Source organism: Syngnathus typhle, linkage group LG12 (assembly GCF_033458585.1).
Source record: "Syngnathus typhle isolate RoL2023-S1 ecotype Sweden linkage group LG12, RoL_Styp_1.0, whole genome shotgun sequence".
NCBI lineage: Eukaryota > Metazoa > Chordata > Actinopteri > Syngnathiformes > Syngnathidae > Syngnathus > Syngnathus typhle.
In genome coordinates, this window is record NC_083749.1 from 11989769 (window position 1) to 12005429 (window position 15661).

Below are 15661 nucleotides of genomic sequence, written 5' to 3' on the forward strand. Positions count from 1 at the left end.
AATAATATAAATTTATTTTTATTCAGATTTGTATTCAGTATTTTGATTGGTTTGTCTTTTTTACTTTGTTGTTAAAAAAGATATTTAGTGTGAAGTATGCCGTAGCAGACTTTTGTGACGCCCACATTGCTTCACTTCTCTACAACAGCAATGCACTTGACACTGCTTGACACGCTCACTCATCCAATCTGTCGTAAATGAAGAAGAAGCATGTGTGTGGCGTTTCTCTTCTACGCATGTGTTTAGTAGGGGTGTAAATCGCGGGTTTCGTCACGATACGATATAATATCGATATAAAGAACTACGATACGATATTTGCCGATATCTTAAAGCCTGCTGCGATTCATTCACGATATATCGCGATATAGTGCTCTACGATCGATTTTTTTTTTTTAATAAAAAATATAGAACAATATCCTGATTTACAACAATTCATACGCAAAATCAACAAGGTACTGCAAACTCTTTATTTAGGAAATGACAAGAGTATTGTAGTATACAAATTGCTTACTTTAACACTGAACTTTGATGTCGTGTTTTTTCTTTAAATGTGCGGCGAGATTTGTGCTCCCTGAATATTAGATCACCGCATGGCAGGATTTACAAACTGCACGTGTCTTGTCCGTTGAGCCATCTTTTCTTTGGAATCCAAAGTGCTTCCAAACGAATGACTTGAAGCCTAAAGGGGAGCAAATTTCCTCGTCTTTTTGGACACTAGCCATAGCACCAGCCCAGGAGCCGCGTACTAGTTGTCGACTCCCCTTTCACGTGCAGCAACGCCGCGCACTGCTCCCTGCTCCCGGAAAGAGGAAGCAAGCAACAATGAACTGGATTTCAAAATAAAGTCGCGTCTAATGTCCGAGGTCAAACACGGCGATATAAATCGATGTTTACCTTTAGCATCGATGCCAATAAATCGTAGAGCATTATATCGATTAATCGATGTGTATCGATGTATCGTTACACCCCTAGTGTTTAGTGATTCCGGGCAGTATTCTTCTTAAAGGTTCCAGGCACAAGTGGCGTGTCATTGCTGGACAAATCATTTTTGCCAGTGGTTATTTTTTATTTTGCCATGACCGGCAATCATCCTGCTAGCGTTTCTTTGTTGTTAACGTCTCTGATTGGACATTCCTCCCCGCCCCCTTTTCTTGTCTTCTGGGTTAGAGCAACGCTGGCGTCTGGACTGTTGACTGCCGCTTCTACCCCGAAACCGTGTCCGCTATTTGTTTGTCCCCCGTCTGTTTTCTGTTTTCCCGTTTTAAGTGTGCCCGTTTCTTGTTTTCTTTTATTTTATTTTCTCGCCTTTTCTCCTGCCCACCGCGTATCTCTGGAGCTCTGCTCGCACCTCTCCGATCCCGCTCCCTCTGACTACGAGCTACGCTAGCCAGCTAGCCAACCCACCACCGGACCCTCCTACATCCCGGCTCTGAGCCTGTAGCTGCTTGCTCTTGGCTCGGCAAGCGGCTCCAACCCAACTTGCTGGCCACTTGGCCGGCGTCCTCGGGGGGAGCACCCGCTCGCTGCGAGCTCGCCGGTCGTGGCTCGGCTGTGTGCCGCCATGACACACCGGGGCGTGCCGTTTGCACGGGTACATTCGGGATTGACCAACACCACCACCCACTCCACCGACATCACGACTCGGTCCACTGCTGCTTCCATGCATTTCACTGCCTACCACCTTCTAGTTAACCAGCTACTAGCCATTTCTACCATTTTATCTGGATTATTCCCTGCTGCTGTCACGTCTCATCTCCTGCATGAACTATCACTTCTGCTACTCCGGGCTTCCATTCCACTAACTTCTCGTCCATCTGTCTACACTGCTGCTGATCTTCATCATTTCAACAATAATCACCGTCTCCCTGCTGCTGCCGCCTCAGCTGCCAGCAAGGCTGGGATCCTCCGCCGTCGCCGCTACATCCACCGTAGCTCCGGACTATCTTTTAAACGACATTTCCCTGATGGCTCACCCATCCCCTCTTTCTGGACTAACTCTCGCCCCCCCGTCACCCCCACCTTCCGTACTGTGAACTTCAACAATCTCCGTTCCCCCACCCCCGCTCCTTCATCCATCTCCCTTGCACTGCTGAACTGTCGCTCCCTCTCCAACAAATCACTAGTTATTTTCGAACTAATATTGGACAATAATTTGGATCTGCTCCTTCTCTGTGAAACATGGCAACAGCCCCTGGACTATTTTTCTCTCAACCAAGCCACTCCGTCTAACTACAGCTACATCGCCAAACCCCGCCTCTCTGGGCGAGGAGGTGGTATTGCTGTCTTCCATAAGCGGTCCCTATCAATCACTGAATTGGACCTCAACCTCCCATCTATTTCATCCTTTGAATATCTTGCTTTTTCCCTCCCCAACTCTACTACTGCTGTTCTTATCTACCGCCCCCCCAAGTCACATCCGTCTTTTCTCTCTGAACTCTCTGAACTTCTCACCATCGTATCCTCAGTCTCCTATCGCCTCCTACTAATCGGTGACTTCAACATCCACATCGACCAGCCAACTGCTCCACTGACATCTGACTTCATCTCCGTTCTGGACTGCTTTCATCTCACCCAGCACATCAACTTCCCCACCCACACCAAAGGCCACACCCTGGATATAGTATGCTCCTCCTTTCCACTCACATCCAACCCCCGTCCTCTCACCTTTCCACTGTCAGATCATCTCTGCATCCTCTTCTCCGCCCCTCTACCCTCGCCTCATAAATCCACAAAGCGCACCATCTCCTACCGCAACATCAAGACTGTAAACCAGGCATGTCAAACATACGGCCCGCGGGCCGGACCCGGCCGGTTGGATGATTTGATCCGGCCCGTCATAAATTTCTGAGTATGTCAAAAAAAGAAGCGAGTCACTAGCTCATTTCTATCAAAAGTTATGATTCTTTAAAATAAATACAACTCAAATGCTCCCTCCGGCCGCTAGAGGGCAGTAAATGTGTAAAAGAGCTCACGTCCACCATGCGGCACTGACACGAGTTAGTACCAGGAAATAAACATTCGCTGGTTAAGCAGAGGTGTAGTACTCAAGCGCTTCTTTGAGCTACGAGGCAAAATTGGACAGTTTATGGAGAAGAAGGGACGCCCAGTAAAGGAACTTTAATGCAAGGAATGGGTGCAGGATCTTGCCTTCATGGTTGATATTACGCAATACTTGAATACACTTAACACTACATTGCAGGGCCGTAACAGAGTAGTCACTCAATATTACGACAGCATAAGTGCGTTCAAGATGAAGCTGTCACTGTGGGAGACGCCGCTATCCAGCGGTGGCACCACGCACTTCTCATGTCTCACAGCTGTGCGTCCGAAGGCACCGGATCGTCCCGATTTGGATAAATATAAAGACAACATAACAGATTTGCTGCGAGAGTTTGAGCGGAGGTTTCAGGTTTTCAGTGAACTTGAGAACAAGTTCCGCTTTTTTCGCTCGCCATTTACAGTGAAGCCTTCTGGTGTGCCAGCTGACATTCAGCTCGACCTTATTGACTTGCAGTGCGATTCCGCTATGAAGGATACATTTGGGTCCGTGGGATTGGATACGTTTTATCAGTATCTTGTGCCAGGTTACCCCAAATTAACAGCCATGGCTGCAAAGGTTCTCTCCATGTTTGAGACTACTTATCTTTGTGAACAGGTGTTCTCCGTGATGAACAATAATAAAACAAAGCAGCGCTCAAAGTTAACAAATGAACACTTGAATGACATTGTTAAATGTGCTGCTACTCAGGATTTGACACCTGATATCGACGCACTTGTAAAAGCAAAAAATGCCAAGTTTCAGGAGCCAGCAGCAGCAAGTAGACTGCAGGAGTGCAGTGAGAGAGAGAAAAAAGTGTGATGACACGACATTTGTTTGCACGCATGAATACAGATCATTAAAAATAAGATTAATCTGGTTTCATATTAAAGACAATTAATATTGTGCAGTATATTCTCAGCTTCAGTAGGCCCAGCCTAGTAGTTTGAGCTGATGTAGTCTAATCTTATTGCCCATGCACTGCTAAAACCTTTATTTATTAATTTTATTTATTATTATTTCAAAGCAGTATGACAATTACCGTTTTTTTCCGTGTATAGTGCGCCCCCATGTATAGTACGCACCCCTAACAATGGCATGCTGATGCTGGAAAAAAGCTTGTACCCATGTATAATACGCACCCAATTTTTATGAATTTTTTAAAAAGAAATTTAATTTTTTTTTTTTTTTTTTTTTTTTTAAGTCCCAAAGATCGTCACACACGCAGGGAGGCAATGGGTCCCATTTTTAAAGTCTTTGGTATGGTCTTAACTAGGCTGGATGTCATTTTTTTTGTTGGCGTTGATTTCTCCGACTGCCCCTAAACGCACCACCGCGCTCCGTGCGCAGGGGAATGAGGCGGCTCTGTATGGGAGATACGTTGAAGAGGAATAAAAACAACCTTGGAAACCAAAACTTGCCCCTCGTCGTGACTCGGAGCCGCAACAAATGTTTCGGATTTGTGTAGGGTACATTGTGACAGACGGCAAACTAGCAGGTGATCGAGCGAGCGTCTGATACAAGAGCATTGCGGTCGTATGGAGCGTGTTTGAAATGAACAGCAGAGACGAAAGGAACAAGGCAAAGTGTTGTGAAATAAAATATTACCTGTAATACGCATTTTGTTATTTGCTGATTGAAACTGCTAATTAAACTGTGAATTGAAACTAATAGGTGGAGAACTGAACTCTCGCTCTTTATATAGCTGACGTGTCTTGCGCAACCGTTCTGCGCATCTGTAATGGCGGCCTCCGTATGACGTCCGGTCCGCGATGGAGATTAAAAAACAAACAATATTTGACAATAACACACCATCGAGGATTGCACCATCGCATCAAACGATGTGTCGTCAATTATGAATTTTACTAAGTGTGTTGGGCAGGATGGCTGAATGCGATGCGCGATTGACAACAAACAAGAAGAAAGGTGAGTTTTATTTCGGGGGAGATTTGTCATGTCTCGTCCCCAGTTTTGCTATGTGTCTAGGTTGCCATAGTTTCTGTTCGTGTCACCCCGCTCTTCCTGTGTCACCTCAATCGATGTAACGTGTTTTGTATTTAAGTCCTGTCTGCCCCTCGCTCACCGTTGGATCATTGCATGTGTTACTGTCATTCTGTTCCTGTCTTTGGTAATGTCACCCTGTCTTTTTGTTCCACGACTTTGTCGGTCAGTCCTGTTGTTGGTTTTGTTGTACCATGACTTTATTCAAAAAAAAAAAAAAAAAAAAAAAATTTAAAAAAAAAAAAATTAAAATTTTTTTTCTTTGTACCCATGTATAATACGCACCCCAGATTTTAGGACAATAAATTAGTAAAATATTGCGCACTATACACGGAAAAAAACGGTAAGGCAAAACATTTTTTTTCATAGCTCCCACTTGAGTTTGTTTAGTGTGGTGAGTTGGTTCAGGTGTAAAACTGCATTCACTCAACTGTTAAAATAAACCAGTTGTTAACACATTCAATGCCAAACATGAAAATAATTTTTTTCTCCATTGTTTGTGAATAAATGTGTTATGCTTAGAAAAGATCCCTTGTCATCCGTGATTATAATATGTAGGGTAGGCTACAAATGTAGGCTGAATGATAAAGCATAGTACTGAAAAACAAAGCTAAATAGTTGGAGTTGACATTCTTTTACTGATCCGGCCCACCTGAGAAAAGAAACTCTGGATCCGGCCCCAGAGCCAAACTAAGTTTGACATGCCTGCTGTAAACCCAATCACGCTTTGCCAGCTCTTATCCTCTGCTCTTCCCTCCGACCCCACTTCTTCCTCCCCTGATGACCTCGCCACCACGCTCAACAACATCCTTTCTGACTCCCTTGATTCCCTAGCCCCCTGGAAAACTTCCTCTGTTACATTCACTAACTCTGCCCCTTGGTACACACCGGAACTCCGCACCATGAAACAAACTGGCCGTCAACTCGAACGCCTCTACAAAAGAACCCGCCTCACCGTCCATGCCGAAACCTTTGAACAACACATCTCCTCCTACCGTGATGCTCTTCTTGCTGCCAAATCGGCTTACTTCTCATCTCTCATTAATAACACCAACCGAAACCCCCGCATACTCTTCTCCACCATCAACAAATTGCTCCAGCCACCGGTCACCAAGCCACCCTCCTCACCCGCCCTCTGTAACTCCTTCCTTGTCAACTTCAACAACAAAATCGCCCAAATCAACAGTTCTCTGACCGACACCATCAATAACTCCTACTCCCCTGCCCTCCTGCCCCCACTCCCTGACCGCCCGCCCTTTCCCTCTCTCACTGCCTTCTCCCTTGTTGACTCCTCCACTATCCTAGACATCATTACCTCATCCAAGACAACCACCTGCTCTCTTGACCCTTTTCCAACGACCTTAACTAAGGCCTGCCTCCCTGTCCTCCTCCCCTACCTCACCACCCTTTTGAATCAGTCTTTATCCCTTGGCCACTTTCCCGCTGTCTATAAACTTGCAGCCATCACCCCCATTCTCAAAAAGCCCACCTTGGACCCACTCATCCTCTCCAACTACCGTCCCATCTCCAACCTATCATTCCTTTCCAAAACCCTTGAACGCATTGTCTCCGCCCAACTCCACACCCATCTCCAGTCCAACAACCTTTATGAACCCTTCCAGTCCGGATTCCGCCCATTTCACAGCACTGAAACAGCTCTAGTTAAAGTCACCAACGATCTCCTCATTTCTGCAGACTCTGGTGCCCTCAACATCCTACTACTACTTGACCTTAGCGCAGCCTTTGACACTGTGAACCATTCCATCCTCCTCCAAAGGCTGCGCCAACTAGGTGTTGAGGGCACTGCACTCGACTGGCTCACCTCCTACCTCACCAACAGAAACCAGTTCATCTCTCTCTCCGGTCACACATCCATCCTCTCCCCAGTTACACAAGGGGTCCCCCAAGGCTCAGTTCTTGGCCCCCTCCTATTCATCTGTTACCTCTTTCCCCTTGGTACTGTCATCCGCAAACTCAATCTGGACTTCCACTGCTACGCTGATGACACCCAGATCTATATACGTACGACACCAACCCGTAACCCTTCCCTCACCCATTTTGAAACCTGCATCTCTACAATAAAAGCATGGCTGACCCACAACTTTCTCAAACTCAACAGTGACAAAACAGAGCTCCTCCTCATAGGCACTAAATCCTCCCTTAATAAAACTGGATCCATCACACTCACCATTGACTCCTCAAACATCACTCCTTCCCCTCTGGCACGCAATCTTGGCGTTATTTTTGACCCCACACTGTCCTTTCAACCTCATGTTAGCTCAGTTGTCAAGACCTCCTACTTCCACCTCCGACGCATCGCTAAAATCCGGCACTGCCTTTCTCTCCCTGCCGCTGAATCTCTCATCCACGCCTTCATCTCATCCCGGCTTGACTACTGCAACTCCCTTCTCACTGGAATCACTGCTCACTCACTCCATAGACTTCAACTAGTCCAAAACTCTGCTGCCCGCCTCCTTACCCACACCCGGTCCCGTGAACACATCACTCCTGTTCTCCACTCTCTTCACTGGCTCCCCATGAAGGAGCGTATCATCTTCAAGATACTCCTCCTCACCTTCAAAGCCCTTCACCACCTGGCTCCCACTTACCTATCCGACCTCCTTGTCCCCTACTGCCCCAACCGTCCCCTCCGATCCTCCAATACTTCACGTCTGACAGTCCCAAAATCCAAACTCAAATCCTTCGGTGACAGAGCCTTCTCCTGCACATCACCCCGACTCTGGAACTCTCTCCCCCAGTCTGTCTGTGACTCACCCACACTCCCCATATTTAAGTCCCGTCTAAAAACGTACCTCTTCTCCCAAGCTTATGACCTCCCCTACCCATAACTGGTTTCCTCCTCTTAAGTTTATCCGATTGTTTCCTCCGCCCCCCCCCCCCCCCCCCCATGTATGTCTTTGCATTGTTCCCTGTAAGCGTCTTTGGGTTTTTGAAAAGCGCTATACAAATCTAATGAATTATTATTATTATTATTAATTGGAGCGAGGGATTCTTAGCCATGAATTCTTACCGTGATTATAGTAGGTTGGGCATGAATTAGTTATTTTAGTGTCATCTATTCTTGTCTTGCTTCAGTCTCACCTGTCTCTTTTCACAAAGTTTTCTATTTGTCTCCATCCAAATTTGAACCCCGCAATTGTTAATTTTATTTCACTTTCTAGTTTATTTACTTTCTGAGAGAGGGAGGAGAGCAAAACTCATTTGCAATCAAATGAAGTTTTAGTTGCTCGATCTGCTTTTACAGTCTATCATCAATATTGCCAGGTTAACAGACATGAATTGATTGTGACTTATTTTCTAAAAATCCAAGATATTAAAAATATAACTTCAGCAATAATGACATTTGTTAAAGTTATTTAACCCTAATATCTAATTATTGAATTAATTGTATACACTTCCCCGACAATGTACTTATGTGTTGTCAATACTTTAGTGTATCTGACCAAAACCAAAATATTCATGTCCAAATAAGCTTCAGAGGTTTAGGGGTCTCAGGGAGCTAGAACTGGGGGCTGAATTTTTTAAAAATTATCTGTATGATGCGAGAAGAAAAAAAATTAAGTGAAATAATACACCCTTTGTGTTTATTTCTTATATTTCCCAAATATAGTCAATAAGTCCATACTGCAGAATAAACCTGGGTATGACATCCAAGAAGGATGCTTCCAGACTGGACAAATTGGTCAGGTGAGTATGTGGTCAGCAAGGAGCTGGGCTGTCTAGGGGCGGTGGCAGAATCGAAGGTTCTAAACAAACTGCAGGACATTATGGGCAATGCCAGCCACCTTCTGCACACCGTCGTCGTCGCTCAGAGGAGCCTGTTCGGTAGGAGACTGCTCCTCCCCAAAAGACAGTTGAACTCCTTTGTCGCACATGTCTTTAAACTGTTGGGGGTAGGTGCTGCTAGGACCAGAGACGAATGGGGGACCTTACATGATTGGTGTACTGGATCCTAAGAGTGCAACGCGTGACAGAGCCCCATGGGTTTGAACCAATTTTGGAACGAAACATAGCAAAACATGAAAAGTCCCAAAATACACAGTAATTGAGATAAAATGTGTTATTTGAACATACCCGCCCGGCACGGTACATACCGTAATTTCACAAACATAAACGCCTTTAAGTTTCTCAAAAAATGAAGGTGCGCCTTTTAAGACCTTTTGTGTGGACCAAATTCAAAAATCTGTAAAGTTGTTTTCTGTGCCTTCTGTAATATACAGGCGTGGACCGGGACAAAAAAACAATCACAGGACTAGATATGACACGTAAAGGAGTACCTTCGCCGCCATTGTTTTGTGTGGCTTCCGCCACACAGAGACGTAATATACAGGCACCCGATGAACCAATCAGATGACATTACGTTTACGTAGATCGGGGCGGTAAACCAGACACACACATACACACATATATGTTTGTGGTCGTTATCGTGTTGGAATACTGTTCCGCGGCCCAATTTACGGAGGGAGGGGATCATGCTCTGCTTCAGTATTCCACAGTACATGATGGCATTCACTGTTCCCTCAAAGAAGTGTAGCTCCCCAGTGCCAGCAGCACTCATACAGCCCTAGACCATGACGCTCCCACCACCATGCTTGATTGTAAGCAAGACACACTTGTCTTTGTACTCGTCACCTGGTTGCTGCCACACACGCTGGACACTATCTGAACCAAATATGTTTGTCTTGGTCTCATCAGACCACAGAACATGGCCCAGTAACCCATATCCTTAGTCTGCTTGTCTTCAGCAAACGTTTTGCGAGCTTCCTTGTGCATCTTTTTTAGATGAGGCTTTTTCCTGGGACGACAGTCATGCAGAACAGTTGAATGCAGTGTGTGGCGTATGGTCTGAGCACTGACAGACTGACCCCCCTACCCCTTCAACCTCTACAACAATGCTGGCAGCACTCATACGCCTGTTTTCCAAAGCCAACCTCTGAATATGACGCTGAGCGCGCGCACAGTTAGGTCGATCATGGCGAGGTCTGTTTTGAATGAAACTTGTCCTCTTAAAACGCTGTATCGTCTGAGCCACCGTGCTACAACTCAGTTTCAGGGTGTTAGCAATCATCTTATAGCCTAGGCCAGCGGTGGGCAAACTACGGCCCGCGGGCCACATCCGGCCCGCGGGACCGTTTAATCCGGCCCGCCAACCCTGAACAAATTGTATTATTAAACTTTTTTTTTTTGGTCATTTTGCCTGCAATGACTGCGTTTTCCCAGTAGATGGCGAAGCGCTCGCCTGCGCATTTACTACCGGAAGCCGTGTCAGAAAGCTCGGTGCACACTCACAAGTGCGTGTACGTACTCAGTAGTACGGACTTGGCGCACTCTCGCTCTATTCGTATCAGTCCCGAATTTAGAGCGTGAGCTTTGACGACAGCATTCTTATAATTCGCGCGCTGAGCTTTCAGATGCAGTTTTGCGCTAAAGCCACCCACAAACCTTCCCCTGGAATCCTTCCATTAAAATGAGTGGCCCGAAAAAAAGAAGTGAGTGCCGAATGTTAAAAAAGAGTGGACAATTTGGCTCGACGTACGCGACGTGACGTTCAGCCACATCAACATCAACCCGTCACAGATCAAGGTAAACGGACCAACACCTCGGATCTCGCCTAAGAATTGCCACAACAAATTTTACTCCAGACTATAACGCACTAGCAAAAAAGGGAGACCAACAACACTGTTCCCACTGAAAATGAACGGGAGGCTCTCAAGTTTATTGTAAAAAAATGCATTTTGAATATGATTTGTACACATAGCAGGGATTGAAACTAGCGACCATTCTCATTTTCAAAAATGCAGGATGCTCAAGGACATTGATGCACCACCTATTTGCGACTAATCTTAACCTGTAAAGTTCTTAAGGCTTACTTTAAGGAGGTGTTTCCCGTTTCCTCACCTCTGTTACCAGGTGTTTGCGAGTTAAAACTCTGCTCTGATTTTCAGATACCCCTCACCGTGTTGCTGTTTTGATTACTTTATTTGGATGTATGCTTTCACCGATTCTTCAAGATGATATATTTGGTCAGAATGTTTGCCGTTTGATGTGATCTCATAAGATAAACATCTTTCATTAATCTGACCTGCAGGCACTGAAGTGATGGAGATTGTTATTCATAATAACTGTCGTATTTTATGAGAATCACTGATAGCAGTTTTTTAGTGAATTTTTTTTTTTTTTTAATGCTGTTAATAAATGCATTTGTTTTCAAAAAAATTGTTTGGAATATCCATGCTTTACTACCTACTAAAGGCCAAGATCTTTTATGCAATGACCTTCACAGGTCGCTTATATGACTTCACACAACGCCTATGTCCATCTGCTCCTTGTCCGGCCCTCCGGTCCAAATTTAGAACCCAGTTCGGCCCGCGAGTCCAAAAGTTTGCCCACCCCTGGCCTAGGCCATCTTTATGTAGAGCAATAATCTTTTTTTTTTTTTTAGATCCTCAGAGTTCTTTGCCATGAGGTGCCATGTTGAACTTTCTGTGATGAGTATGAGACTGAAAATATCTAATTTAATACACCTGCTCCCCAATCACACCGGACACCTTGTTACACTAACTAGTCGCATTACACAGGGAGGAATATGCCTAATCTTGACTTAATTTTGAGATTTTCAGTTGGGGTGTACTCACTTTGTTGCCAGCATTTTACACATTCATTGTTGTATTTTGAGTTACTTTGAAGTAACAATACATTTACTTTGCTATCCAAGCTCTACAGTGACTACATAACATTGTATCAAAGTTCTTCAGTGTTGTCCCATGACAAGATATAATTCAAACATTGCAGAAATGAGAGGGGTGTACTCCCTTTACAGAACTGTCTCAGAAAATTAGAATATTGTAATAAAGTTCTTTATTTTCTGTAATGCAATAAAAAAAACAAAAATGTCATACATTCTGGATTCATTACAAATCAACTGAAATATTGCAAGCCTTTTATTATTTTAATATTGATGATATGATTATGGCTTACAGTTTAAGAAAACTCAAATATCCTATCTCAAAATATTAGAATATTTCCTCAGACCAAGTAAAAAAACAAACGATTTGTAATAGCAAAACGAAATCAATCATTTGAAAATGTCCATTGATGCACTCAGTAGTTCTTTTGCACGGATTACTGCATCAATGCGGCGTGGCATGGAGGCAATCACTGTGGCATTGCTGAAGTGGTATGGATGCCCAGGATACTTCAATAGCGGCCTTTAGCTCATTTGCATTGTTATGTCTGGTGTCTTTCAGCTTCTTCTTCACAATACCCCACAAATTCTCTATAGGGCCAATCGATGACAGTAATGCCATGGTCAGTACACCATTTACTGGTGGTTTTGGCACTGTGGGCAGGTGCCAGATCATGCTGGAAAATGAAACCATCATCTCCAGAGCTTTTCAGCAGACGGAAGCATGTAGTGCTCTAAAATCTGCATTTACTCTGGACTTGATGAAACACAGTGGACCAACACCAGCAGCTGACATGCCTCCCCAAACCATCGCTGACTGTGGGACCTTCACACTGGATTTCAAGCAACTTGGATTTTGCTCCTCTCCAGCCTTTTCTTGAGACTCTGGCGCCTTGACTTCCAAATGAAATACAAAACAGAATGCTTCAATAGCGGCTTTTAGCTCATTTGCATTGTTGGGTCTGGTGTCTTTCAGCTTCTTCTTCACAATACCCCAAAAATTCTCTATAGGGTTCAGGTCTGGGGAATCGGCAGGCCAATCGAGGACAGTAACGCCATGGTCAGTACACCATTTACTGATGGTTTTGGCACTGTGGGCAGGTGCCACATCATGCTGGAAAATGAAATCATCATCTCCATAGAGCTTTTCAGCAGACGAAAGCATGTAGTGCTCTACAAATCTGCATTTACTCTGGACTTGATGAAACACAGTGGACCAACACCAGCAGCTGACATGGCTCCCCCAACCATCGCTGACTGTAGGAACTTCACACTGGATTTCAAGCAACTTTGATTTTGCTTTTCTTCAGACTCTGACGCCTTGACTTCCAAATTAAATACAAAATTTACTTTCATCTGAAAAGAGGACTTTGGACCACTCTGCAACTGTCCAGTGCTTGTTTTCCATAGCCCAAGTCAGACGCTTCTTCCGTTGTCTTGAGTTCAGAAGTGGCTTGACCATGGGAATACGGCTATTGTAGCCCATTTCACACGTCTGTGAACAGTGGCATTTGATACCTGGACTCCAGCTTCAGTCCACTGTCTTTGAAGCGCCCCCAAATTCTGGAAGAGACTTCTTCACAATGCTGTTAAGGCTGCGGTCATCTCTCTTGGTTGTGCAGCGTTTCCTGCCACATTTCCCCCTTCCAACAGATTTTTTGTGGATGTGCTTTGAAACTGCACTCTGTGAACAGCTTGCTCTTTGAGAAATTTCTTTTTATGTCTTACCCTCCTGATGGAGGGTGTCAATGGTGGTCCTCTGGACAGAAGTCAGATCAGCAGTCTTCCCCATACTTGTGATTTAGTTTACTGAACCAAGCTGAGTGTTTTTCAAGCCTCAGGAAGCCCTTGCAGGTGTTTCGAGTTAATTAGACGATTCAAGTGATTAGTTGAATACACCACTAATATACTTATTCATGATATTCTAATATTTTGAGATATGATATTTTAGTTCTCTTAAGCTGTATGCCATAATCAGCAATATTAAAATAATAAAAGTCTTGCAATATTTCAGTTGATTTGTAATGAATTTTTTTTTTAATTGCATTACAGAAAATAAAGAACTTTATCACAATAGTCTAATTTTTTTTTTCAAATTTTTTCTAATATATACACACACACACACACACACACACACCATATCAGGGGTCACCAACACGTTGCCCATGAGGACCGCATGAGTCGCCCGCAGGACTGTTCTAAAATTAGCTCAAATAGTGGCACTTGTCAGTGAGCTGCATCTATTTATTTTACAGTCGAACCTCGGTTTTCGAACGTCCCGGTTCTCGAACAAATCGGAATTCGAACAAAAAATTCGAGATTTTTTTCCTTCGGTTTTTGAACAAAATTCGGAGGTCGAACCTCGCGAGATGCGCCGGGAGGACCCGAGGAAACCCGACCGTGCGGCCCGGATGCCGACTGACTCCGTTGTTATTGTATTTTTGTTACTTTGAGGATTGTATCAACCCCCTAATCATGCCTCCAAAGAAAGGAAGTGGGAGCAGTAAAGCCATCCTAAAACACAAAGACGCTCTTAAAGCAATGCGACAGTTAGCGCCCGGCGCACTGAGGTCCGCTTAAATTTTGGAAAGTACATCAGGACTTTAAAAATATTTTCTAAATTTCAGCGACGGCTCTGTCACAAGATTGCGACCAGCGTGGTGCAGTTGCGTGGTGGGCGACGCGCTACGGTTGCTCGTTCGGCGGTGCGCTGCAGTTGAGCGACCGGACAATAATGTGCAAATGAAAAAATGCTAAAAAGAAAAAAAAATAGGCATTAATTTTAGTCTTGGAACGGACTAAAAATTTTTACATTATTTGTAATGGGAAAAATAGATTCGGAATTCGACCGATTCGCTTCTGGAACCGCCTTCTAGAACTGATTGTGGTCGAAAACCTAAGTTTGACTGTATTTTGTAGGGGTGTAAATCGCGGGTTTTGTCACGATACGATGTCATATCGATACAAGGAAACACGATACGATATTTGCCAATATCTTAAAGCCTGCTGTGATTCATTCACGATACATCACGATATAGTGCTCTACGATCGATATAGAACAATATCCTGATTTATAACAATTCATACGCAAAATCAACAAGGTACTGCAAACTCTTTATTTAAGGAATTACAAAGTGCGAATTTCACACTAGCCATAGCACCAGCCCAGGAGCCGCGTAGTTGTCGGCTCCCCTTTCACGTGCCTGCTCTGCTCACAACACGCCGCGCACTGCTTCCGGAAAGAGGAAGCAAGCAACAATGAACTGGATTTCAAAACAAAGTTGCGTCTAATCTCCGAGGTCGAAAACGGGCGATATAGATCGATTGTTTGTGCCTTTTTGTTTATGATGTTTTTTACTTTTGCGCTATGCTTGCTCGCTCCGTTTTGCTCCTCTTATTTATTGTGTTATCTGTTTATTTATTATTTATTCATCACTCTTACAATTGATTGTTTGAATTTTTGCCTTCTTGTTTTTATATTGTGTCGCGTACTTGTATGTCTATCGTGTTATGTGTCTCGTCACCGTGGGATAGAGAAAAACGTAATTTCGGTCTCTTTGTGCGTTGTGACATGTGGAGAGATTGACAATAAAGCTGACTTTGACTTTGACTTTGATGTTTACCTTTAGCATCGATGCCAACAAATCGTAGAGCATTATATCGATTAATCGATGTGTATTGATGAATCGTTACACCGCTAGTATTTTTGCTACTCTTGTTAAAATCACACTTACATGTGAACTGGAAATGACAATAATAACACATAGTGAAAGCTAAATTGAGCAAATTGGCTATTTCAGAAGTGTGTGTCAAACTGGTAGCCCTTTGCCTTAATCAGTTCCCAGGAAGCTCTCGGTTTAAGAAAGGTTGTACACAAACAAACACACACACACGCACGCATACACACACACACACAC

The 15661-nt window shown here is 44.2% G+C and overlaps 1 protein-coding gene across 8 annotated transcripts in view; it reads right to left on the minus strand.

Annotated features, from left to right (window-relative positions):
* The window catches only part of fbxw2 (F-box and WD repeat domain containing 2), a 133775-nt gene that overhangs the window by 42073 nt on the left and 76041 nt on the right, over window positions 1–15661 (minus strand). The gene's annotated exons all lie outside the window — the stretch shown is intronic.